This window comes from Lithobates pipiens, unplaced genomic scaffold (genome assembly GCF_037356315.1).
Source record: "Lithobates pipiens isolate NorthernLeopardFrog02 unplaced genomic scaffold, aLitPip1_a1.2 Scaffold_18, whole genome shotgun sequence".
Classification (NCBI taxonomy): domain Eukaryota; kingdom Metazoa; phylum Chordata; class Amphibia; order Anura; family Ranidae; genus Lithobates; species Lithobates pipiens.
In genome coordinates, this window is record NW_027507758.1 from 131,813,666 (window position 1) to 131,837,769 (window position 24,104).

Sequence of the window (24,104 nt, forward strand, 5' to 3'; positions counted from 1 at the left end):
CAGCGAGCTGCATTACCACTCTCCTTGGGGCACCCAAAGGTGTCCCAGGTCTTTTATAATCCTATTGTGTATACTACGAAAACAAATGTGCCCTGTGCCGCTAAAGTGTTCGGGTTTGGCTTGAAGAAAAGATGGCAACCCTAAATAAAGCTTCTCCCATCCATGTAGATCTATACCTTATCATTACAAGAATGTCATTAAAAATGATCCTCAGTCATAGAACAGAACATGAAACCAAGATTAACCTCTACAGCCCCAGGAGATTTACCCCCTTCATGACCAGGCCATTTTTAGCGATACGGCTCTGCGTTACGATAAGTTACAATTGCGCAGTTGTGTGACGTCTTCTGCCAGTATGTACCGGCAAAACAGAAGATTTTGTGTGGCATCTGGACAGCAAGCACATGGTATGTCTGATGGAGATAGAGGAGGCAGCCAGGAAGATGTTCAGCAAGTGAGTATAGCAGGATCAGCAACTTATCACATAACCTCTCAAGCTGCAAATGTTTTTATTATGGCCAAGTTGTCTACATCTTCATTGTAATTCAAGCACTGATGGAAATGTCCTGCAAAACTCACTTCTCTTCTGTACAGCAACAGTCCCGTCCCTTTTCCACATGTCCGTTCAATAAACGTGATTTTTGTGTCTCTATTTTCCTGATTTGTGCAGGTTGCTGCAATCAGTGGCTTTATTGTCTGCATAATAATTCCAGCTGTCTACTTTGCCAACAGTGACTTCACTGATGAGCCACAACTGATGCCAAAGACACCGTCTCGGAAGAGACACAGAAAGAAAAGAATCTCTATTGTGCCAGATTTAAATAGGGATCCGAGTGGGTGCAGGAAACTGCTGCAGCAGTGATGATACTATTGGATCATTTATGCACAGCTCTTTCTGTTTATCTTTCCCTCACTGTGCTACTTATAACCAGCTCAAAAGTGCCACCACAGCTGTGTGTTACAATGATATTGTGAACACTTTAGGTCTTCAAACTAATAATACTGACACATATGCGGGCACCTTGTGGAGATGGCACTTAGATTTCACTTCAACTAATTTTCTTAGAGCCTTGGAAGTGCCTAACTCCCAGGCTATACCTACAGCCTGGTGCTAATAATAAGCCCGGTCTTGCCAGTCTACATGTGGAAGCCTTTATAGTCAAGGTGCTTATATTGGATCTTTGAACAGCAGGGAGATTATATCTGAGGTGGACGGAGCTCATCAATCACTACAGACAAAACTCAAGAACTTATGTAAGGTGGGGGCCTGGAATCGGAGGGTGGCCCAGGAGCAGAAAAAAAGTACCTTATGACTAAGCAGTGTGTGCCACTTGCTCACTTAAATCTTCAGTCATGCGAGCATTATTGACACATTCATGTGATGTAGTTGTGTTGCAAGAAGAGGCAAGGTCTGGGGTGCCTTGGCATACTTTGATTAGTGAAGGTGATGTTCAGTCTCCCTTGCAGCAGCAAGAATTTAGTTCTTTAGCGTAGGTAAGGGTTTACAAGCTTGTACAATTATCACTGGGTTTCTTTAGTTTGACACTAAAAATGTGGTCACCCGGTAAATTCACTTTAAAGCTCCTATACCCAGCACAGAAAATAGTGTCTTAGTGAGGCTCCATTTTATAGAGATGCTCTGTTCCATGCTTAAAGCGGAGTTCCACCTAGGGAAAAAAAATTAAGTTGGCAGCTATAAATACTGAAGCTGCTGTCTTTTAATATATGGACACTTATCTGTCCAGGGAACCTGCGATGTATGCACACAAAGCCAATATTCGGTTCAACTCCCAGGTGCTGCCACAGCCATTCCTAGTAAGGGAACCAGGAAGTGAAGACGTTCTGTTTCACTCCTGGCTCCCTACTGCGCATGCTCGAGTCGCGTTGTGCATGATAAATGGTCCCTGCTGTCTTCTGGGACCTCTGTCTCCCAGAACACAAATGGGGGGGGGGGGGGGGGCTGAGTGCAGCACATAGCGTAGTTTGCAGCAGAAAGTGCAGCGATCTATGCCCGGAAGTGGGAGCAAATTCCTGAATTTGACAGATATCTGCTCCCTGCTTTTTTTTATTTATTTTTTTATCGCAACCTTTTTAGAATTACTTTACTGCAGGGCTTTGGCTTTTGGCTTGGGAAGAAAAAGCCTCCACTGCTGGTTTCCCAAAGTTTTTCTGTGCAAATGATGGGTGGCGTAATGTCTTAATTTATTTTGACAAAATGGTAAAAGTGCTTGCTGACCTGGGATGAGCATTGGTAGAACAAAGCACTGAGGAACCATCTCCCGTAGTTGAAGATGTGCTTATTGCATTTTTTTTTAAGAAATCGCACATGTGCTAAAATGTTTTATTATAACTTAATATTTGTATCGCATGCACAACTTAAAGCAATGGTTGTTTTTTGCAGGATATCCAGGAGACTAAGCAGTGCCAGCTGGAGCTCATCTATGCGCAGGCTCTCCACCAAACAAATTAATAAACCACTTAATGAATCTATTCAGGAACATGCTGACCAGCCCAAGAGAATGACCCAGGCATGGAAACAAGCCAGCACAGCAGACATGCCAGTATTGGAGAAACCACTGCAAGATCTTGCTAATGCATCCAATGTGAAAGTATTAGAATATTAACGGGTTAGTTGGCGCTACCTAGAAAACAGGTCTCCATTACAAAAGGGTCTTATGGAGAATAAATGAATGGAGAGGCAGGACACGGTCTTTACAAAAAGCCCAGTATTCCCTCTCAACCTACTTCTAATGACACTGTATATTGGCAAACCCAGAATCACATAAAGAGCCAGGACACCATGAAAAGCCCTAGCTCCGCCCAAAGAAAGGTTTAAATCAAACAATAAATGTAATAAATCTGTGGGCCACCATAGAAAAAAGGTCCCAAAACATAAATTGCTAATGACGGGGATTACTAATCAAACCCATTATAAATTAATACTACAAAACAGCAGAAATATCAGGAACTAATGATGTTAGAACAAGCCAGGATACTTCCCTAAAGAATATATATTCAAACACACATTCTCAAGTATGTTAAAAATACAGGCCAAAAGACCACATGTACCAGACTACATGTACAACCTGATGTGATTAAAGATCAAATCGCCTGAGATGCGACAAAATACATTCAGTGACAGGCCTATTAGCAACAGTAATGAAGAACCCTTTATCAGTATAAAGTGAAAAAGATATATATATATATATTTAAAGTACCGTGCACTAGTGAACAACCTGGGGTCACATAGGTGTACCCACCAGTGTGTAATGCCAAAAAAAAAAAAAATATATATATATATATATATATATATATACACCTCAAACAATATTAATATTAGATCAGTGTATAGTGGAAACCAAAAAGAAAATTATATGTGTAGGTCAAATAACTGAAAGTGTGAACGTTTCACACCCCAGAACCCAAACGGTTAAAAATAAAATTGTGTGTGTATTAGTGCATACAAAAAATAAAAATACAGTAATACAAAACCTTTTTGCGATAAAAGCTAAAAAACATGTGCGAAGTGCAATATCACCTAAAGTGAAAATAGTGAAATAAAAATGAAAAATGAGAAATTAAAAATAAAAATAAAAATAAAATCTGAGAATAAGTTACAAAAAATATATATATATAAAACATATGCAAAATGGGAAATATATATATATGAAAATAAGTCCCAAAAAAATATAAGTTCAATGGTATTAGTCCAAGGGATCCTAAAAAAATCCTTAACGTGACTTTTGTGCTTCCTATTCAGTCTTCACTGTGACTTCTGTGCTCCCCCACCAGGAATCCTACTCACCAGAAGTAGATACCCCTACAGGGGTTATGCGCCTTAAGAATCAATCTCCAGATATCCCGTTCTTAATTTAGTGATAGATACCCGAGCCTGTATCAACTTGGAATCCAACAGGACATCTATGACGAAACGCGTCCGACGGAACCACGCCGTTACGTCACTTCCGGGTTGCCGTTGGTGTTCTGGTACGCAGGTGGAACGCAAACCGCGTATCTATCACACGGTCCCCGAAGGAAGGATTTCTTTTTGCTCTTGAACACTACGGAAAGGGCCCTATCCCAGGGGGAACACAGCCGTGATCTACCACCTCTATAGGGAGGTTTGTCCTGGTTTTATGAACTAGTGTTTCCACTTTTCCGTTTGTGTTCTTAATGATACTACATATGGTCTATGGTAGTTTCTGGGGTTAATCCGGAACTTTTTAGGGGAGATTATCATACTAACCCCCTGATTAACTGTGGTTCTACAATATAGCCCACTTTATGAGAATTGTGGCCATTTTGAACATCTTTTATTTTTTGGTTGTTTATTTTTATTTTTGATTTTTGATTTTTTGCTGTGCTGTTTTTGCTTCTTATATATATTTTTATTTATTGTGCCAATAAACCATTTTTATACGGATTACACTATGGAGGCTTCCATTTTTTTCTCATGAGGACTTGTGGATTCCAAGTTGATACAGGCTCGGGCATCTATCACTAAATTAAGAACGGGATATCTGGAGATTGATTCTTAAGGCGCATAACCCCTGTAGGGGTATCTACTTCTGGTGAGTAGGATTCCTGGTGGGGGAGCACAGAAGTCACAGTGAAGACTGAATAGGAAGCACAAAAGTCACGTTAAGGATTTTTTTAGGATCCCTTGGACTAATACCATTGAACTTATATTTTTTTGGGACTTATTTTCATATATATATATTTCCCATTTTGCATATGTTTTATATATATATATTTTTTGTAACTTATTCTCAGATTTTATTTTTATTTTTATTTTTAATTTCTCATTTTTCATTTTTATTTCACTATTTTCACTTTAGGTGATATTGCACTTCGCACATGTTTTTTAGCTTTTATCGCAAAAAGGTTTTGTATTACTGTATTTTTATTTTTTGTATGCACTAATACACACACAATTTTATTTTTAACCGTTTGGGTTCTGGGGTGTGAAACGTTCACACTTTCAGTTATTTGACCTACACATATAATTTTCTTTTTGGTTTCCACTATACACTGATCTAATATTAATATTGTTTGAGGTGTATATATATATATATATATATATATATATTTTTTGGCATTACACACTGGTGGGTACACCTATGTGACCCCAGGTTGTTCACTAGTGCACGGTACTTTAAATATATATATATATATCTTTTTCACTTTATACTGATAAAGGGTTCTTCATTACTGTTGCTAATAGGCCTGTCACTGAATGTATTTTGTCGCATCTCAGGCGATTTGATCTTTAATCACATCAGGTTGTACATGTAGTCTGGTACATGTGGTCTTTTGGCCTGTATTTTTAACATACTTGAGAATGTGTGTTTGAATATATATTCTTTAGGGAAGTATCCTGGCTTGTTCTAACATCATTAGTTCCTGATATTTCTGCTGTTTTGTAGTATTAATTTATAATGGGTTTGATTAGTAATCCCCGTCATTAGCAATTTATGTTTTGGGACCTTTTTTCTATGGTGGCCCACAGATTTATTACATTTATTGTTTGATTTAAACCTTTCTTTGGGCGGAGCTGGGGCTTTTCATGGTGTCCTGGCTCTTTATGTGATTCTGGGTTTGCCAATATACAGTGTCATTAGAAGTAGGTTGAGAGGGAATACTGGGCTTTTTGTAAAGACCGTGTCCTGCCTCTCCATTCATTTATTCTCCATAAGACCCTTTTGTAATGGAGACCTGTTTTCTAGGTAGCGCCAACTAACCCGTTAATATTCTAATACTTTCACTCTTTAAAAGGAACCCTACTAAGGGGTTTCCTTTTGTCCGGGGGGCAGCAGCCTATGTAGTGTTTTTACATGCAGGTACGTTATATTCATACAGAGCTTTTTATTTGATTTGGTTTAAGCCTCTCCTGGTGCTGAATAGCGCGGTTTTTATATAGATCTTTATTTTTCATTAATGCATCCAATGATTGCATCCTGCAGGTGAAGATCCATGTTGAAGAACGCCGTAGTGCAGAACAGCACTGTGAAGAGATGATTGCCCTGGGGCTCAGTGAAAAAAGAGAATCCAGAAACTTGTCCCAACTGTGCCAGAGTCTCCACCTTCAGTGACCATCACACAACCCCTCAATCCTATCACCCCTGAAGAAAATGGCCACACACAGCTAAGTTAAAGATTGCAGACAGCTCCACGCCTAAGTTTGCTTATAAAGAAATTATAGATTTGACAAGTGAAATGCCCCAGCGTGTTGAAGAAGCCGCTAAAACACTGTCATTAGAATTGTCAAGTCACAGCACAACACCTACAGCAGGGATATGCAATTAGTGGACCTCCAGCTGTTGCAGAACTACAACTCCCATGAGGCATAGCAAGACTCTGACAGCCACAAGCATGACACCCAGAGGCAGAGGCATGATGGGAATTGTAGTTTTGCAACAGCTGGAGGTCCACTAATTGCATATCCCTGACCTACAGGCTCTAAGTCAGACGGACGCTCAGTGCGTCACAAGCATTGTGGGTCGCAAGTCGGTCAGCTTTCAGCCTTCCTTAGCTAACCAGTTCTCCTTAGACAAGAAGCATGAATGCATGATTCGAGAAGCTGTTGGGCAATCCATTCATTACTCAATGACGAAGAAGAGAGCTACAGAGAATTCCACTTCCAGCTACAAGAGTTGTAAGTACTCCTCTTTGCCCCCCCCCCCAATAGCGAGGTAATGAAACCCCACTTATCTTTCCAACTATGTTGTATTGATAATTTATAATGCACCCAAGATTGGGCTGGCACCAACATCATCTTGTTGTGCTCACTTTGCTCTTGACAAAAAGAGAAAATGCTTGAGTGATTGGAGCATGAAGGACTCCAAATCTTTATTACATAGAGAAATCGCCACAGGTTTTTTGAATTTACATGTAGCGTGTTCCTTGTTTTCTAAACATGGTACATTATTTCCGAAGCTGTGGCTTCAACTCTGACTCAAAACTTTTTCCTCCACCCTACAACCACTGTGCACATTTTAACAGAACTATAGGGGTGTGGTCTGATCTCACCTCACTGTTACCAGTCTCAATTGCTATATGAAAAGACGTGAAATGTTGCAGAGGCACTTTGTTGTGTCCTAAGAGAATATGAAGTAGCTTATTATATTATATATATATATATATATTTTTTTTGTTTGCTGTTTGGAATATTAAAGGCACTCCACCTAATCTTGGGACTGCTGCTGAAAACAACAGTTCTGCCCTGATCCTTCTCTTTTTAGCCCCCCCCTCTTGCTTCTCCCCATTATTTAGTGCTCCCAATAGCAAGCTGCTTGTTCTGGGGGCACTGGTATGTCCTAGCTCCCAAGCCCTGCTCTATGCATCCATGAGACGCACAGAGTCACTGATCAGCCCTGCCCCCTACTCTTTCCTCATTGCCTTGCTGGCTATGATTGACAGTAGCGCTCCCGCTGCTGTCTCAGCCACTGAGAGAACCGGGAGAAGCTCAGCTCTCAAGCACATTGCTGGATCGAGAGGGAGCTTGGGTGAGTATTTGGGGGTGGGCCTCTGCGTGCACACACAAGGTTTGTTTCTTCTTCATGCATGAAGGTTAAAATCCTTGAGCTTTTAAAACTACTTTAAAGTGGAACTTTACCCATAACCACTTGATGGCGGGGGGGATGTTGTTTAGCCAGGAACATACTTTCTGCTTTATTAAAGGGGTTGTAAAGGTAAATTTTTTATTTTCTACATAGGTTCCTTTAAGCTAGGGCATTGTTGGTTCACTTACCTTTTCCTTTGATTTCCCTTCTAAATGTTTTTTTTCTTTGTCTGAATATCTCACTTCCTGTTTCTCCTCAGTAAACTTCTCACCATCATCCGAGCTGGTGGTTAGTCAGCCAGAACAGCTAACTGAACAGCTTACTGGGGTGAAACAGGAAGTGAGAAATTTAGACAAAGAAAACAAAGAAAAAAAACATTTAGAAGGGAAATCGAAGGAAAAGATAAGTGAACCAACAATGCACTAGCTTATAGGAACCTATGTAGAAAATAAAAAAATTACCTTTACAACCCCTTTAATTATGCTAACAAAATTGGTGTATGCTGTAAATTGCCTCCAGGATTGATTCTTTTTACCATAGGTTGCAATTTTGCTGAAGCCCAGAGTGCCTGAAAGACAGTATATCATAGAGCATAATTAATCTTTCAACTGAATGGTTTAAAAAAAAAGTTACATTCCTGGAATGCCAGGATTGCTATCACATTTCCCTGTGTCTTCAACCAAACTGTCAAATCATCAAATGGCTGGTGCCATAGTTGATCACATGTGCAGCACAATGGCAGTTGCTGATCAAATAGAAGCAGCTTCCTTGGCTGTAAAGGATAGGATGGTTTTTAAGGCTGTCAGATCGGCCTTTACAAACTCGTGCCTGAAAATGGGGAGAAATTGAGCATGTGCAGAGCAGGGTGAGATGGTTAGTACTGCATTTTAACCAGTAAAGACACTTATTTTTAATGTTTGTTTTTATATAGCTACGCATGCAAAAGGGACCAGCCTGAAGTCATCTAGGACTTAATTTTTTCATTAAAGTTCCATTTTAATTCTGCTTTAATGTGTTACCTTTTTTGCAGACCAGAGCTCAGTTAAAATAGTGGATGAAGAGGTCACTGTTCAAGTTAGGTGAGAATGATTGTGAGATTAGTTTTAATAGTTGACAGTTTTCTTAGTTGTGTAAAGTTTTCTTATGTTATATATTTCAACGAGCCAGTGGGCTGATTGAAATAAGTAAGATTCCTCCATCCACAAATGAGGTGTGGCTTGCTGCTTTCCTAGTCATCGAAGATCACCGAGCTGAATGGAGGCGAACCGGGTCACCATGCCTCTGTCGGCATTCCGTGTGAGCTCCCTTCTTATCTCTGTGCTACAAGCCAGAACTCCAAAGGGCATATGCGTTTCGGGGCTTTGCCCCTTTTTCAAAGCCCCCAACATATTCTCACCCAGTACTCACTGTGGTTCTGGCTTGCAGCGCAGAGACAGAGGGAGCTCACAAAGATGCCAATAGTGGCATGGTGAGTGGCAAGCCCTGCTCACCTCCATTCAGCTCAGTTATCTTCGATACCGTGTCCTAGTTAGTGATCACCCTGTCTAAGGAGCTGCTTCCTCAGTACCTTAGTGTAAGTTTGGATATGGGTTGTTTTAAAAAAAAAGTTACAATTTTATTAGACTAGTGCCTTAGCTATTGTTTTTCTCTTTATTATATACTTATCACCAGTTGTACTTGAATCCACTGCTCTTCTGGGTGACTTCATTGGTTGTGTGACCATGTTAAGAATTGTACTTGCAACTAGTCTTGTATATAATGGTTGTGTTTAAAAATGAATGGAAATCCTAGGTGGTATAATGACTGGTGCTAGATTTTTCAGACTTTAATTTGTTTGTTAAATCTGCAGGGTCAAAGCTGCAGAACCTGCTGAGGAGATAAGAAACAAATTGCTTATGTTTGTCCTTTTAACTAGAATTGATTATTTGTAGTAATATGTGGTGTTTTTGTCTACTCATTCTGTGCCCCTTTAGAACTTAATCAGGCTGCTGTTAATCCTGCAGACTGTACTGCATGTGAAGCAGAGGTCAAGATGAGTGGGTTGCAGAAATGCAATTAGGTGGTTCTAGAATGAAAAGTTGGCAGCTATTGGTGTATACAGTGCCTTGAAAAAGTATTCATACCCTTGAAATTTTCCACATTTTGTTATGTTACAACTAGGGGTGCACCGAATGGGTTTTTTGGTGCCGAAACCGATATCAAAACATATTAAAAAAAATATTTTTATACAGAAGATAGTCAGAGACTGGAGACATGGTACAGGGGACATGGTACAGGAGATGGTCAGAGACAGGGGACATGGTACAGGAGATGGTCAGAGACAGGGGACATGGTACAGGAGATGGTCAGAGACAGGGGACATGGTACAGGAGATGGTCAGAGACTGGGGACATGGTACAGGAGATGGTCAGAGACTGGGGACATGGTACAGGAGATGGTCAGAGACTGGGGACATGGTACAGGAGATGGTCAGAGACTGGAGACATGGTACAGGAGATGGTCGGAGACTGGAGACATGGTACAGGAGATGGTCAGAGACTGGGGGCATGGTACAGGAGATGGTCAGAGACTGGGGACATGGTACAGGAGGTGGTCAGAGACTGGGGACATGGTACAGGAGGTGGTCAGAGACTGGGGACATGGTACAGGAGGTGGTCAGAGACTGGGGACATGGTACAGGAGGTGGTCAGAGACTGGGGACATGGTACAGGAGATGGTCAGAGACAGAAGACGTGGTACAGGAGATGGTCAGAGACAGAGGAGGTGGTACAGGAGGTGTCCGCCATTGCAGCCAGTGTGCCCCATATTGCAGCCAGAGTGCCCCATATTGCAGCCAGCCTGTGAAGGGAAGAGAGGAGAGCCGCCTCCGCCGCCTGTTTGATCACAGCGCCGGGAACATCACAGCTTTAAATTAAAATTTCAAGCGGTTTGAATACCTTTTTTAAGGCACTGTACATAATTGATGACAAGACTTAGTCTAAAGTAGAATAACTTTCTATTGTGTATCCCTATAAATTGTCTATAACAAATTTGTCTATTCTTTAGGCTCCTTCTGCTGAGAGTCCCAGGCCTTCTCTTCGGTTGCACACTTGTAAAATGATTCCTATTAGCAACCCACCAGACTCTGAGCCACAAAGGATGCCGACGCGACAGTCATCCACATCAGATGGTGGTAGGATTACTATTAAAGCGGGAGTCCGCCGTTTTTTTTTTTTTTTTTTAAAAGCCAGCAGCTACAAATACTGCAGCTGCTGACTTTTAAAATAGTGACACTTACCCACCCAGCGTGCCCGCGATGTCGTCACCCGAAGCCGGTCTCTCGATCGTCTCTCGGGTGCTGCCGCTGCCATCTTGGGTATGGGAATCAGTAAGTGGAGCCTTTCGGGTTAATTTCCCGGTTCCCTACTGCGCATGCGCGAGTCGCGCTGCGCAATAAGGATGGTCCCCGCTGTCTCTGGGATCCGTGTGTTTCCCAGCAGGCAGCGAGGGACTTTCGGAAAGGGGCGTACCTTCTGCAGAATCTACGCCGGAAGTGGGTGCAGATACCGGTACTGTACAGGTATCTGCACCCCCCTCCCCCTGAAAGGTGCCAATTGTGGTGCCGGAGGGGGGAGGATTCCAATGAGCGGAAGGTCCACTTTAGGGTCGACCTCCGCTTTAACTTTTTAAATCTTGGTGACATTCTTGCCAGTTGATCTCCATAGGAATTGGAATGAAAATAGCTAATCTCTGACACTATAACCTCTAACCACTTGCTGACTGCGCTGTAGCAGAATGACGGCTACAGTGCTGTCGTTTAGTTCTAGGAGGGCTTCTGTTGATGACCTCAAGATCTGTGCCCACTGCGGTGCTCACCCAGCGTGCTCTGTGATCGTCAATCACAGTGTCCCTTTACCACATGATCAGCTGTGTCCATACATGGCTGATCAAGACGTAAGCACACTTCCCAGTTATCAGCATTCATTTTTAACCACTTAAGGACCAGGCCTCTTTTTCAGATTTGGTGTTTACATGTTTAAAACAGTTTTTTTTGCTAGAAAATTACTTAGAACCCCCTAACACCCTAGAGAATAAAATGGTGATCATTGAAATACTTTTTTTCACACCGTATTTGCACAGCGGTCTTACAAGCGCACTTTTTTTGGAAAAAATTCACTTTTTTTAATAAAAAAATAAGACAACAGTAAAATTAGCCCGATTTTTTTTTTTTTTTATATTGTGAAAGATAATGGTACGCCGAGTAAATTGATACCCAACATGTCACGCTTCTCCACTACTGGGAGTCCTCAGTTTTTTCGCCAGTGTCTAAGGTGTTGGTCACGAGTAAAGATGTGCTGTGTTGAGCTCCACTGGAAGCTTCCTTGCTGGGACTAGCCATGCTGACTGGATCCGTTCAGAGTGTCCCTTCATGGGCCAAAGGAATGGTACCCGGGCCTCGTGTCCGAAGAAACAAGGTTTTGCTTGCGAATGCTTCTCTTTTTAGAGAGCTGGACCCTGGGATCCAGTACTTTTTGGTAGTAGGGCCATAAAGTTTTACTGGCAGGGTGCTGTTGCAGGTCCGGGAACGTGAGTAACCTCTAGGTTCCCCTGTTCCTGAAGGTTTCGGAGCCCATCGTGAAGGGTGAAGATTAGGTTTATCTCAGGGCTGCAACGAACGATTATTTTCATAATCGATTCGTTGATCGATTATTGTTTCAATTAATCGGTTAATAACCTTAAAAAAAAGTATGGTATATAATTTAGTTAATATGTAAAGTTTTAAAAAAAGGCAATTTATTCTTAAATATTTCTATATGCATTCGTAAATATAAATAACCAACTATATGGTTTTGGAGCAAAATATCGAATCCACTCTGAGAATAACAGATAGAAGAGATATGCTGTATATATTAGAGGGGGTATATACTGCATATACCATTAGAGGAGAAATATACTGTATATACCATTATAAGAGATATACTGTAAATACTATTAGAAGAGATATACAGAGAGCCCGGAGCACAGCAAGAGAAACAATAAGCGCAGGGCGGCATGACAGAGGGAATAGGGGGTTAATTAAACAAGGCTCTGGTCATGTGGGGAGGGGGCGGAGGAGCAGGCATCCAGAGGGGGGAGTGGCTTCACACACAGGATCAGTCTGGCCACGAGGAGAGAACTTGCAGCATGGCAGGTGTGGAGGCTCTGTTCGCCCGGCTGAAGGCAGAAGCGGCATCCAGGGGACCTGGATGGCTGGAGGAGCGTTTGACTGCGGCGCTGGGAGGCGGTACTCCGGCGGCTGAACCGGTGGGTGCTCGAGCGGTGCGAGCGCGGCGTTCCAGGCCGCCGGCTCGCTTCTCCCCTGACCCCCCTTCTTCCCCTATTGACGGTGGTACGGAGCGGCGTGGAAGGGCCTGCTCGGGGCCGCCAGCGAAGCGCGCGGCGGTGCCCGCGGGCGGGGGGGGGGGCGCACACCCACGGAGGACTGTTGGCAGGCTTGGGGGGGACGGCGCTGGCCCGTCTGCGGCAGTGGCTGGGCCCAGCAGGGGGACTGGAAGGAGGATGGAGGCCCTGGCTTCTGGCCGGGAGTCGGCGGGGGCGGGGCCTGGACGTGGTGGCCGGGGAGGACTGGATGCGGAGGACACTGAGACTGGGGCTGGAGGGTGGAAGCCCGGGAATGGATGGATGAGGTCGGATGGCAGGCGCCCTGGCTTGGAGAGACGGCAGGCGGCAGACGGGGCGCTCCAGGACTTTGATGGGGGGCGGGCTGCGGATGTGATGGACAGAGGTGCCATGCAGGCGGCAGCTGGCGGTGGCCGTGGGCGGCGCAGCGAGCAGGCATGGGCTGGGCCAAAGAAGGCCTTGCGGAAGTCCACAAGCGGATCTGGCGCGCTGCAAAGGAAGATGGCGAACCGCGGATCCCCGGCAGCTAGCGAAGTATCTGCTGGTGGGCCTTCGGCGGGAGAGGACGAGATGGTTGCCGCACGCTCGGAAGGGGAGCTGTCGCAGTCGGACGAGGAAGTGCTGCAGGGACAGACGGTGGCTGTCGGGCCGGGACCTTCGGCTGGTGGGACCCCCTCCAGGCATCACGGTAAGACTGCTTTGCTTTTTTCACGGGATTGTTTGTCGGGGGTGGGGGGCGGGGGGGTGGAGGGTGTGGGGCGTGGGACAGCGGGGCGGTCGGCGGCGACCGTGCCTTCCCCTCCGGTGTCGCTAACGAGCGAGGCAGCCGGGGCAGATTCCGGGTTCCGGGGGTTTCTCGCCAGTTTGAAAGAATTGGTGGGCAGGTTTGAGCCCGGTGGGGGGGGCGTTGCGGCTCCGGCAGCTGCTTGGGTGGCCCCAGGGGGGGGCAGGGGGGAGGGGGCACCGGAGGCTGTGCGTGCGTTGGAGCCAGTGGCGGCGCCCGTGGCGGGGCCGGCGGTACCCGTCGCGGAGGGGGTGGGGGGGTCAGACAGGGCAGAGGCGATTAAGTCTTCGGGGGAGACCGCTGCGGAAGTGGCGAAAAAACAGGATTTGGTTAGATTAGCTGATGCGGCGAAGTGCGAGGTATACGTGTGCTTCGAGGGGCCCCTCGGAGCTCATTTAAAGCCTGAGGTGCGCGAGAAGATCTGGAAAGGGGAATACGTGGAGATCTTCGCGCTCTTGCCATTAGAAAAGTTTAATTTGGACAGGGTTAGGCCGGAGGACAGCAAGAAGGAGGATGAGGAGAAGAGGCGTTATAGGCTCATTCCCAGGACGTTTGCAAACTGGTTGCAGGCCTTCGCGATCATGGCAAGCGTGATTGGGGAGAAGAACCCGGAACACTGCTCGGCATTATTCTGCTACCTGGACGCCGTGGGAGAGGCATATCGAGTCTACGGGGGAACGGCATGGCTGCGGTATGATGAACAATTCCGGCAGCGTAGGGCGATACGCCCGTCCTTGCGGTGGGACCACAAGGACATCAGTCTTTGGATGCGTCTGATGACTTCGGCGAGACCGGCGAGTCAGTTTTTTCCAGGGGGGGCCGGTGGGTCCGCCAGCCCCGGACTATCGGCCGCGAGAAAAAAGGGGTTGTGTTGGCAGTTCAATGAGGGAGCCTGCAAATTTGGGGGGTCGTGCAAGTACAAGCACGAATGTTCTGGCTGTGGCGGCGGACACCCCCTGTCCCGCTGTTTTAAGCAAGGAAAAGGTCGGCCCGGAGATGCGGTTGGAAAGGGGGAACACGCCGGTGAGAGTGGAAAAGATGCGGCCCTTCCTAGATAGGTATCCCGATAGGGAGGCGGCCCAGGTGCTGGCCCGGGGGTTTTCAGAGGGTTTTCGTATTCCATCCACACTGGTCACCGCTCCCCCAGTCGCTCGCAATTTGCGATCTGCTCTGCAGCATGCGGACGTGGTGACGGAGAAACTGCGCAAGGAGGTGGCGTTGGGTCGCATGGGAGGTCCCTTCTCGGGGGTGCCAATTCCGGACTTGGTAATATCGCCTTTGGGTGTGGTGCCAAAGAAGGAACCCAACAAGTTTCGGTTAATACATCATTTGTCGTTTCCCAAAGGGGGTTCGGTGAATGATGCGATTGACCCGGAAGTTTGTGCAGTCTCCTACACGTCTTTTGATGCTGCGGTGTTTTGGGTACGCAAGTACGGACAGGGAGCGCGGATGGCTAAGGCGGATGTGGAGTCGGCGTTCCGGTTGCTCCCAGTTCATCCGGACAGTTTTCGCCTGTTAGGTTGTCGCTGGCAGGAGGAGTACTACGTGGATCGATGCTTGCCCATGGGTTGCTCGGTGTCCTGCGCCCTGTTCGAGCGTTTTAGTTCGTTTCTTGAATGGGTGGTGCGAGACGTCGCGGGAGTGAATTCGATCATACACTACTTGGACGACTTTCTCTGCGTGGGCCCGCCTGCATCGGAGGTGTGTGCGGTCCTTTTGGCGACGTTGGAGCATGTGGCGGAGAAGTTTGGCGTCCCGCTGGCACCGGAAAAGACCGAGGGGCCGGCGACTGTGTTGAGTTTTTTGGGCATAGTGCTAGATTCGGACAGGATGGAGTGTCGACTGCCGGAAGATAAGTTGATGGCGCTGAAGGAAGAAGTTCGCGGGATCATTGGTTTGCGGAAAGTTCAGCTCCGGCCTTTGCAATCGCTGCTGGGCAAGTTGAATTTTGCGTGTCGCATTTTGCCGATGGGGAGGGTGTTTTGCCGACGGCTGTCGGCTAGTACCGCGGGGGTGAAGTCGCCTAAGCACTACGTGCGCTTGGGGAAGGTTCACAGGGAGGACTTGGAGTGCTGGCACGCGTTCCTGGCTAATTTCAACGGCAGGGCGCTGTGGATGTCGGGTCCGGTAAGCAATTTTGATCTTGAATTGTACACGGACGCGGCAGGGGGGGCGGGTTTTGGGGCCTTCTTTCAGGGTAAGTGGAGCGCTGGACCGTGGCCGGACTCTTGGAAGGAGGCAGGGTTTGTGAAGAACCTGGTATTGCTGGAACTGTTTCCGGTGGTGCTGGCGGTGGAGTTGTGGGGGGATGCGTTTCGAAATCTGAAGGTTCGTTTTCATGGTGATAATTTGGGGGTGGTCCAGGTGATTAACAAGGTGACGGCGACGTCGCCCCCCGTGGTCCGGTTACTCAGGCACCTCGTCTTGCGGTGCCTGCAGTTGAACGTGTTCGTTTATGCTGTTCATCTCCCGGGTGTAGAGAACGTCATTGCTGATGCGTTGTCTCGCTTTCAGTGGGACCGATTCCGGGAGTTGGCACCGGGGGCGGAGCTGTGCGGGGTCCCTTGTCCCGAGTGGCTGTGGAAGATTGCTTTGGACGACTCTCCGGTTGGATCAGAAGGTCGGTGAGCGAAGCCACGTGGTCAGCATACCTTAGGGTGTGGGGGGAATGGTTGGCTGTGGTCCGGGAGGTGGAGGATGAGCAGGAGGCACGAGATCGGCGGCTGCTGGTTTTGTATTTTGTTTCGAGGCAGATGGAAGGGGGGGTGTCAGTGTCAGGGCTGGACAAGAAGTTGGCTGGTTTGGCGTTTTGGTTTAAATTTCAGGGCTGGCCGGATCTGACTAAGGATTTCTGGGTTAAGCAGGCAGTGAGGGGTTACCGGCGCGCCAAGCCGAGCAGGGACAAGAGACGGCCGGTGTCTTTTGCGCTGCTGGGCAGGTTGTTGACACAGGTGGAGGTCACCTGTTCATCGGTTTATGAGGTGGTTTTGTTCCGCGCAGCTTTCGCCTTAGCATTTTTTGGGGCGTTCAGGATAAGTGAGTTGGTGAGCCCTTCGAAGCGACAACATGGGGGGTTGGGGGTGGCGGATTTGGTGTGCGGGACGGACAGGCTGTCGATATGGTTGTGGCGGTCAAAAACAGATCAGCGGGGCAGGGGCAAGAAGGTGCAAATTTTTGCATTACAAGGTTCTCCCCTGTGCCCAGTGGAACTGGTGAGGGGGTTTTTGGCGTTGCGGCCGGCGGTGGGGGGGTCGTTGCTGGTGCATCAGGATGGGTCATCGCTCTCTAGGTTTCAATTCGGGGCGGTGTTTAAGAAGTGTTTGGCGGCATTGGGGCTGGGTGATCAGCAATTTTCTTCCCATTCGTTTCGTATAGGGGCTGCGACGGAAGCGGTTAGGTGGGGGTTGGACGAGGCGGCTGTCAAACGGATTGGGAGGTGGGAGTCGAGGAGGTTCCGATCGTATGTTCGCCCCCATCTGCTGGGTGTTTAACCGAGGGGGACTGGGGGGGGCATTACGGTTCGGTTAGTGTCATGGTTTTTGGGCAGTACAGACGGTGATGGGGGTTGTTTTGTTTTTCTTACAGGTGGAGCTCAGGGCCTGGTCTGGATTGTAGGCCATTCCTACGTGTATTGGGGGGCTAGGAGAGGAGATGTTCGACCCGAGGGGAGGCAGCTCGGCTTTTCCAGACAGGATGCCTGTATCAGGTGGTTTGGGGTGCCGGGTATGCTGTGGGGGAGGACGGTTGCGGAGGTGCACAAGCTTGCACGTCTGAGCAGGCCTCCTGACGTGTTGGTCCTACACGTCGGGGGCAATGACTTAGGCCTTAAGTCTATGTTGGACCTGGTGCGGGATATCAAGTTTGATTTTTGGCAGCTTCGGTTGGCCTACCCGCATATGGTCATCGTGTGGTCAGACATGGTGGCTAGGACCTCATGGAGGTTTGCCAGGTCTGTCGACAAGATCAATAGGGCTAGAAAGAAGGTCAACAAGGAGGTCAGTGGCTTCGTGGTTAGGAATGGGGGATTGGCTGTTCGCCACTTGGACCTGGAGGAGGACACGTGGCGGTTCCTGAGGTGGGATGGGGTGCACCTTAATGATGTTGGGATCGACTTGTGGGCCCTGGGGTTGCAGGATGGGATTCAGAGAGCCTTGAGGGTTTGGCGGGGCACACAAGGGTAAGGTTTTCCCCTGGTGTGCTGTGGCGTGGTGTTGGTCTTTGCGGGTGGAGGTTAAACCCCAGTTATGGAAGAGGGCGGGACTCATTGGTGATATGGGGCCCGTGGGTGGTGGTCCAGCTAGCGGTGGTTTTAGCTGGAAGGTGGTTACCGGGTGCACTGCGGTCAGTGGTTTGTGTCTCCGAGCCAGCAGGTCAGCTGGAGGCCTATTTTAGTTTTTAAGGTACCGCAGTGCCGGATTGGAGATGGTGTTTAGAGTGGTGGGTTTTTCCTGCAAAGACCAACGGGTGGAGTTAACGGGTACTACAGTTTTATTACAGTTTTTATACAGTTATGTTTATTGATGTTAATTTATTTGAATATTTAATAAAAGAAAGTTTATTGGCTGCTACGGCCAATTATTTACTCCAATTTTGGTGTGGTCTCCTTTTCTGGGGGGAGTATGGGGACGTAGCAGTGTTTAAGATATGTATATATATATATGTATAGATGTTTACAATATGGGGGATAGTAGCCCATCTATTATACGAGTGTCAAGAGAGCCCGGAGCACAGCAAGAGAAACAATAAGCGCAGGGCGGCATGACAGAGGGAATAGGGGGTTAATTAAACAAGGCTCTGGTCATGTGGGGAGGGGGCGGAGGAGCAGGCATCCAGAGGGGGGAGTGGCTTCACACACAGGATCAGTCTGGCCACGAGGAGAGAACTTCCCACCCTCCCTCCCTAATCTTTGGGGGGTTTTGTTGTGGTTATTAATGTTTCTGCTTTGCATTTCAGATACCAGGATGTCGTGGCAGCGGCGTGGTGTTGGTCTTTGCGGGTGGAGGTTAAACCCCAGTTATGGAAGAGGGCGGGACTCATTGGTGATATGGGGCCCGTGGGTGGTGGTCCAGCTAGCGGTGGTTTTAGCTGGAAGGTGGTTACCGGGTGCACTGCGGTCAGTGGTTTGTGTCTCCGAGCCAGCAGGTCAGCTGGAGGCCTATTTTAGTTTTTAAGGTACCGCAGTGCCGGATTGGAGATGGTGTTTAGAGTGGTGGGTTTTTCCTGCAAAGACCAACGGGTGGAGTTAACGGGTACTACAGTTTTATTACAGTTTTTATACAGTTATGTTTATTGATGTTAATTTATTTGAATATTTAATAAAAGAAAGTTTATTGGCTGCTACGGCCAATTATTTACTCCAATTTTGGTGTGGTCTCCTTTTCTGGGGGGAGTATGGGGACGTAGCAGTGTTTAAGATATGTATATATATATATGTATAGATGTTTACAATATGGGGGATAGTAGCCCATCTATTATACGAGTGTCATGTATATACTATTATAGGCTATATACTATTAGAGGAGATGTACTGCATATACCATTATAGAGGAGATATACTGTATATACCATTAGAGGAGAGATGTACTGTATATACTATTAGAGGAGAGATGTACTGTATATACTATTAGAGGAGAGATGCACTGTATGTACTATTACAGGAGAGATGTACTGTGTATACTATTACAGGAGAAATGTACTGTGTATACTATTAGAGGAAAGATGTACAGTATATACTATTACAGGAAAAATGTACTGTGTATACTATTAGAGGAGAGATATAGTGTATATACTATTAGAGGAAAGATATACAGTATATATTATTAGAGGAGATATACTGTATATACCAGGGCTCGACAAACCCTGGGCACCAGGTCGCATTTGCGACTAGAATTAGCGACCTGGCGCCTGGGGCAGCACAGCTGGGGTATCCTGTCTCCGTGCACAAAAAATGTTGTCATTTGAAAAAAATAAAAATAAAATGTCCCTCTAAGAGCTATGGGCAATGACTTGGAGGGCGCCAGGTGGGGGGGGGGAGCGCTATCTTCCCCTCACTCATCTCCATGTCAGGCCAGGGACAGGTCCGGATCGCCGTTACCGACCTGGCTCCTAACTTTTTTAGCTGGCTCCTAGATTCCAAGCAAATTTGTCAAGCCCTGGTATATACTATTAGAGGATATATACTGCATATACTATTAGAGGAGAGATATACTATTAAAGGGACAATCTGGTAAATATCATCAGACTCATTAACTTTAACCCCATTTTGTTACTGGCCGATTAATCGATTATGAAAATGGTAATCGATTAATTTCGTAATCGATTAGTTGTAGATTAATCGATTGGTTGTTTCAGCCCTAATCTCAGATAACCCTGCAGCGAGGAAAGGTAAGTAGAGATTTTCCAGACTTCCCTGATGGTCACAAGTCAACCTTTGATGCTGAGAACCTATTCACATGTGTGGGAGATCTTTCTTGCTGGGACAGAAACTACCTCTGCCACTCTGGAATGGAGTCTGCTTTACATGATAACCTATCCGGATCGCTGTATTAGTGTCACAGGTGACGCTAGTTAGACAGGTAAGTATTTAGGTTCATCATCAGCTTTTTATAGCATCAGGTACCCCCATATACTGCCTAGTAAAGGTTTTAACCCCCTGATTGCCCCTAGTTAACCCTTTCACCAGTGATCACCGCATAACTGTTACGGGTGAAGCTGGTTAGTTAGTTTGTTTTTTATAGTGTCAGGGCACCCGCCGTTTTTTACCTAATAAAAGTTTAACCCCCTGATCGCCCGGCAGGTGATATAAGTTAGGTTTTAGGATCAGATAGGGTTAGCGTCGCCCCAGGCAGTGTCATGTTAGTGCCAGTACCGCTAACACCCACGCATGCAGAATTCACCTCCCTTAGTGGTATAGTATCTGAACAGATCAATATCTGATCTGAGCAGATCTATACTAGCATCCCCAGCAGTTTAGGGTTCCCAAAAATGCAGTGTTAGCGGGATCAGCCCAGATACCTGCTAGCACCTGCGTTTTGCCCCTCCGCCCAGCCCAGCCCAGCCCACCCAAGTGCAGTATCGATCGATCACTGTCACTTACAAAACACTAAACACATAATTGCAGCTTTCGCAGAATTAGGCCTGATCCCTGCGATCGCTAACAGTTTTTTTGGTAGCGTTTTGATACAGTCGCTGACAGCCTAGGAGAATTTTTACCTGTGAGTCTGATAACGGAGTTGTGGTCACTGCCAAGGTCCGGCGTACCAGACCCTGATCTTCTTCTTCTGTCATTGAGTTGCAAGAACCGCAGGCCCCTCATATGGAGCAGAGAAGTACTAGTGCTGCTCATCCTTCTGGTGAACTGGCAAGCACCAACGGCCTAGTACACCCTGGTCATAGTCAAAGCAGCACTGCAGTATCATGTGGTGATGTGGCGATTCCCATAAGTGCAGTTCAAGCTGGTGAGGTAGCAAGCACAAGTAGTGTCCCGCTGCCACCAAGAGGAAGACAAACACAGGCCTGTCGTGCGCATAGTGCCCTTCCTGCTGCATTCGTCAATCCTAATTGGGAACCTACCACGTCTGCAGCACCTGTACTTCCCCCATTCACTGGCCAACCTGGCATTCAGGTGGAAACAGTTGATTTTACGTCTATTGATTTTTATATGCTGTTTTTCACTGAAGATCTCTATAGACCTGACCCAATTCACCACATGCCCATGTTCTCTGCCTCCATGACCAGGGCACGATACGAGCAGATTGTGCGGTTCATGTATTTCAACAACAATGAACTCTGTCTTCCTCGTGGAGACCCTGGATACGATTGTCTCTACAAAATTCGCCCCCTCATAAACCAATTCAACCAACTTTTTGCAGACTTGTTTACTCTCCGTCAAGTTGTCTGCGTTGAGTCCCTGATTACGTTTTCTGGCCACTTGTCATTCAAACAGTATCTTCCCAACAAGCGTGCGAGATACCGGGTGAAGATATATAAGCTCTATGACAGGGCCACAGGCTATACATGTAGTTTACGAGGGCAAAGATAGTCACGTAGAGCCGACAAACTGCCCTGACTACATAAGAAGCGCTGGCAAGATTGTGTGGGACTTGGTGTCACCCTTGTTTGGAAAGGGGTACCACTTGTACGTGGACAATTATTACACAAACATTCCACTTTTTAATCACTTGTTTAATCATCAGATGGGAGCATGTGGCACCGTGCGATCTAATCGCTGGGGCTTTCCCCAGCGGCTTGTAGATTCCCGTCTTAGGCTGGGGGAGAGAGCCTGTCATGACTTCGATTTTGCTGGATGTAAACAGCGCCATTGAGAAATTGGGAAAGCATTTTATCACACCAATCTTGGTGTAGTCAGATGCTTTGAGGGCAGAGGAGATATCGAGGGTCTAATAGACCCTTTTTTTTTTTTTACCTGTCACTACCTATTGCTATCATAGGGGATATCGCAGGCAAAACTGTGCTTGGTTTTAGGGGCCCCATATACGGCTAGGCTCCCAAAAACTCCCACACATGTTGTATCCCTGTACTCAGGAGAAGCAGCAGAATGTATTTTGGGGTGCAATTCTATATACAGTGGTGTGAAAAAGTGTTTGCCCCCTTCCTCATTTGCTGTTCCTTTGCATGTTTGTCACACTTAAGTGTTTCGGAACATCAAACCAATTTAAACAATAGTCAAGGACAACACAAGTAAACACAAAATGCAATTTTTAAATGAAGGTGTTTATTATTAAAGGTGAAAAAAAATCCAAACCATCATGGCCCTGTGTGAAAAAGTGATTGCCCCCCTTGTTAAAACATACTATAACTGTGGTTGTCCACACCTGAGTTCAATTTCTCTAGCCACACCCAGGCCTGATTATTGCCACACCTGTTCACAATCAAGGCATCACTTAAATAGGAGCTGCTTGACACAGTAAGGTCCACCAGAAGATCCTTAAAAGCTACACATCATGCCGAGACCCAAAGAAATTCAGGAACAATTGAGAAAGAAAGTAATTGAGATCTATCAGTCTGGAAAGGGTTATAAAGCCATTTCCAAAGCTTTGGGAATCCAGCGAACCACAGTGAGAGCCATTATCCACAAATGGCGAAGACATGGAACAGTGGTGAACCTTCCCAGGAGTGGCCGGCCGCCCAAAATTACCCCAAGAGCGTAGCGACGACTCATCCAAGAGGTCACAAAAGACCCCACAACAACGTCCAAGGAACTGCAGGCCTCACTTGCCTCAGTTAAGGTCAGCGTTCATGCCTCCACCATCAGGAAAAGACTGGGCAAAAATGGCCTGCATGGCAGAGTTCCAAGGAGAAAACCACTGCTGAGCAAAAAGAACATCAAAGCTCGTCTCAATTTCTCCACAACACATCTTGATGATCCCCAAGACTTTTGGGACAACATTCTGTGGACCGATGAGACAAAAGTGGAACTCTTTGGAAGGTGTGTGTCCAAGTATATCTGGCGTAGAAGGAACACTGCATTTCATAAAAAGAACATTATACCAACAGTAAAATATGGTGGTGGTAGTGTGATGGTTTGGGGCTGTTTTGCTGCTTCAGGACCTGGAAGACTTGCCTTGATAAAAGGAACTATGAATTCTGCTGTCTACCAAGAGATCCTGAAGGAGAATGTCCGACCACCTGTTCGTGAACTCAAGCTGAAACAAACTTGGGTTCTGCAGCAGGACAATGATCCTAAACACACCAGCAAGTCCACCACCGAATGGCTGAAGAAAAACAAAATGAAGACTTTGGAATGGCCTAGCCAAAGTCCTGACCTGAATCCTATTGAGATGTTGTGGTATGACCTTAAAAAGGCCGTTCATGCTCGTAAACCCTCTAATGTAACTGAATTAGGACAATTCTGCAAAGATGAGTGGGCCAAAATTCCTCCAGGACGCTGTAAAAGCCTCATTGCACGTTATCGCAAACGCTTGGTTGCAGTTGTTGCTGCTAAGGGTGGCCCAACCAGTTATTAGGTTTAGGGGGCAATCACTTTTTCACACAGGGCCATGATGGTTTGGATTTTTTTCACCTTTAATAATAAACACCTTCATTTACAAATTGCATTTTGTGTTTACTTGTGTTGTCCTTGACTATTGTTTAAATTGGTTTGATGTTCCGAAACACTTAAGTGTGACAAACATGCAAAGGAACAGGAAATGAGGAAGGCGGCAAACACTTTTTCACACCACTGTATGCCCATGGCATGTGTGAGCAATATATCATTTAGTGACAACTTTGTGCAACAAAAAAAAAGTTTGTAATTTTCCCGCAACTTGTGGCAAAATATAAAATATTCCATGGACTCAGCATGCCTCTCAGCAAACAGCTTGGGGTGTCTACTTTCCAAAATTGGGTAATTTGGGGTG

General features: G+C 46.4%; 1 pseudogene; it reads left to right on the plus strand.

Annotated features, from left to right (window-relative positions):
- Nucleotides 1–341: 341 nt before the first annotated feature.
- Nucleotides 342–17,906, plus strand: LOC143986688 (inner centromere protein A-like; annotated as a pseudogene).
- Nucleotides 17,907–24,104: the final 6,198 nt, after the last annotated feature.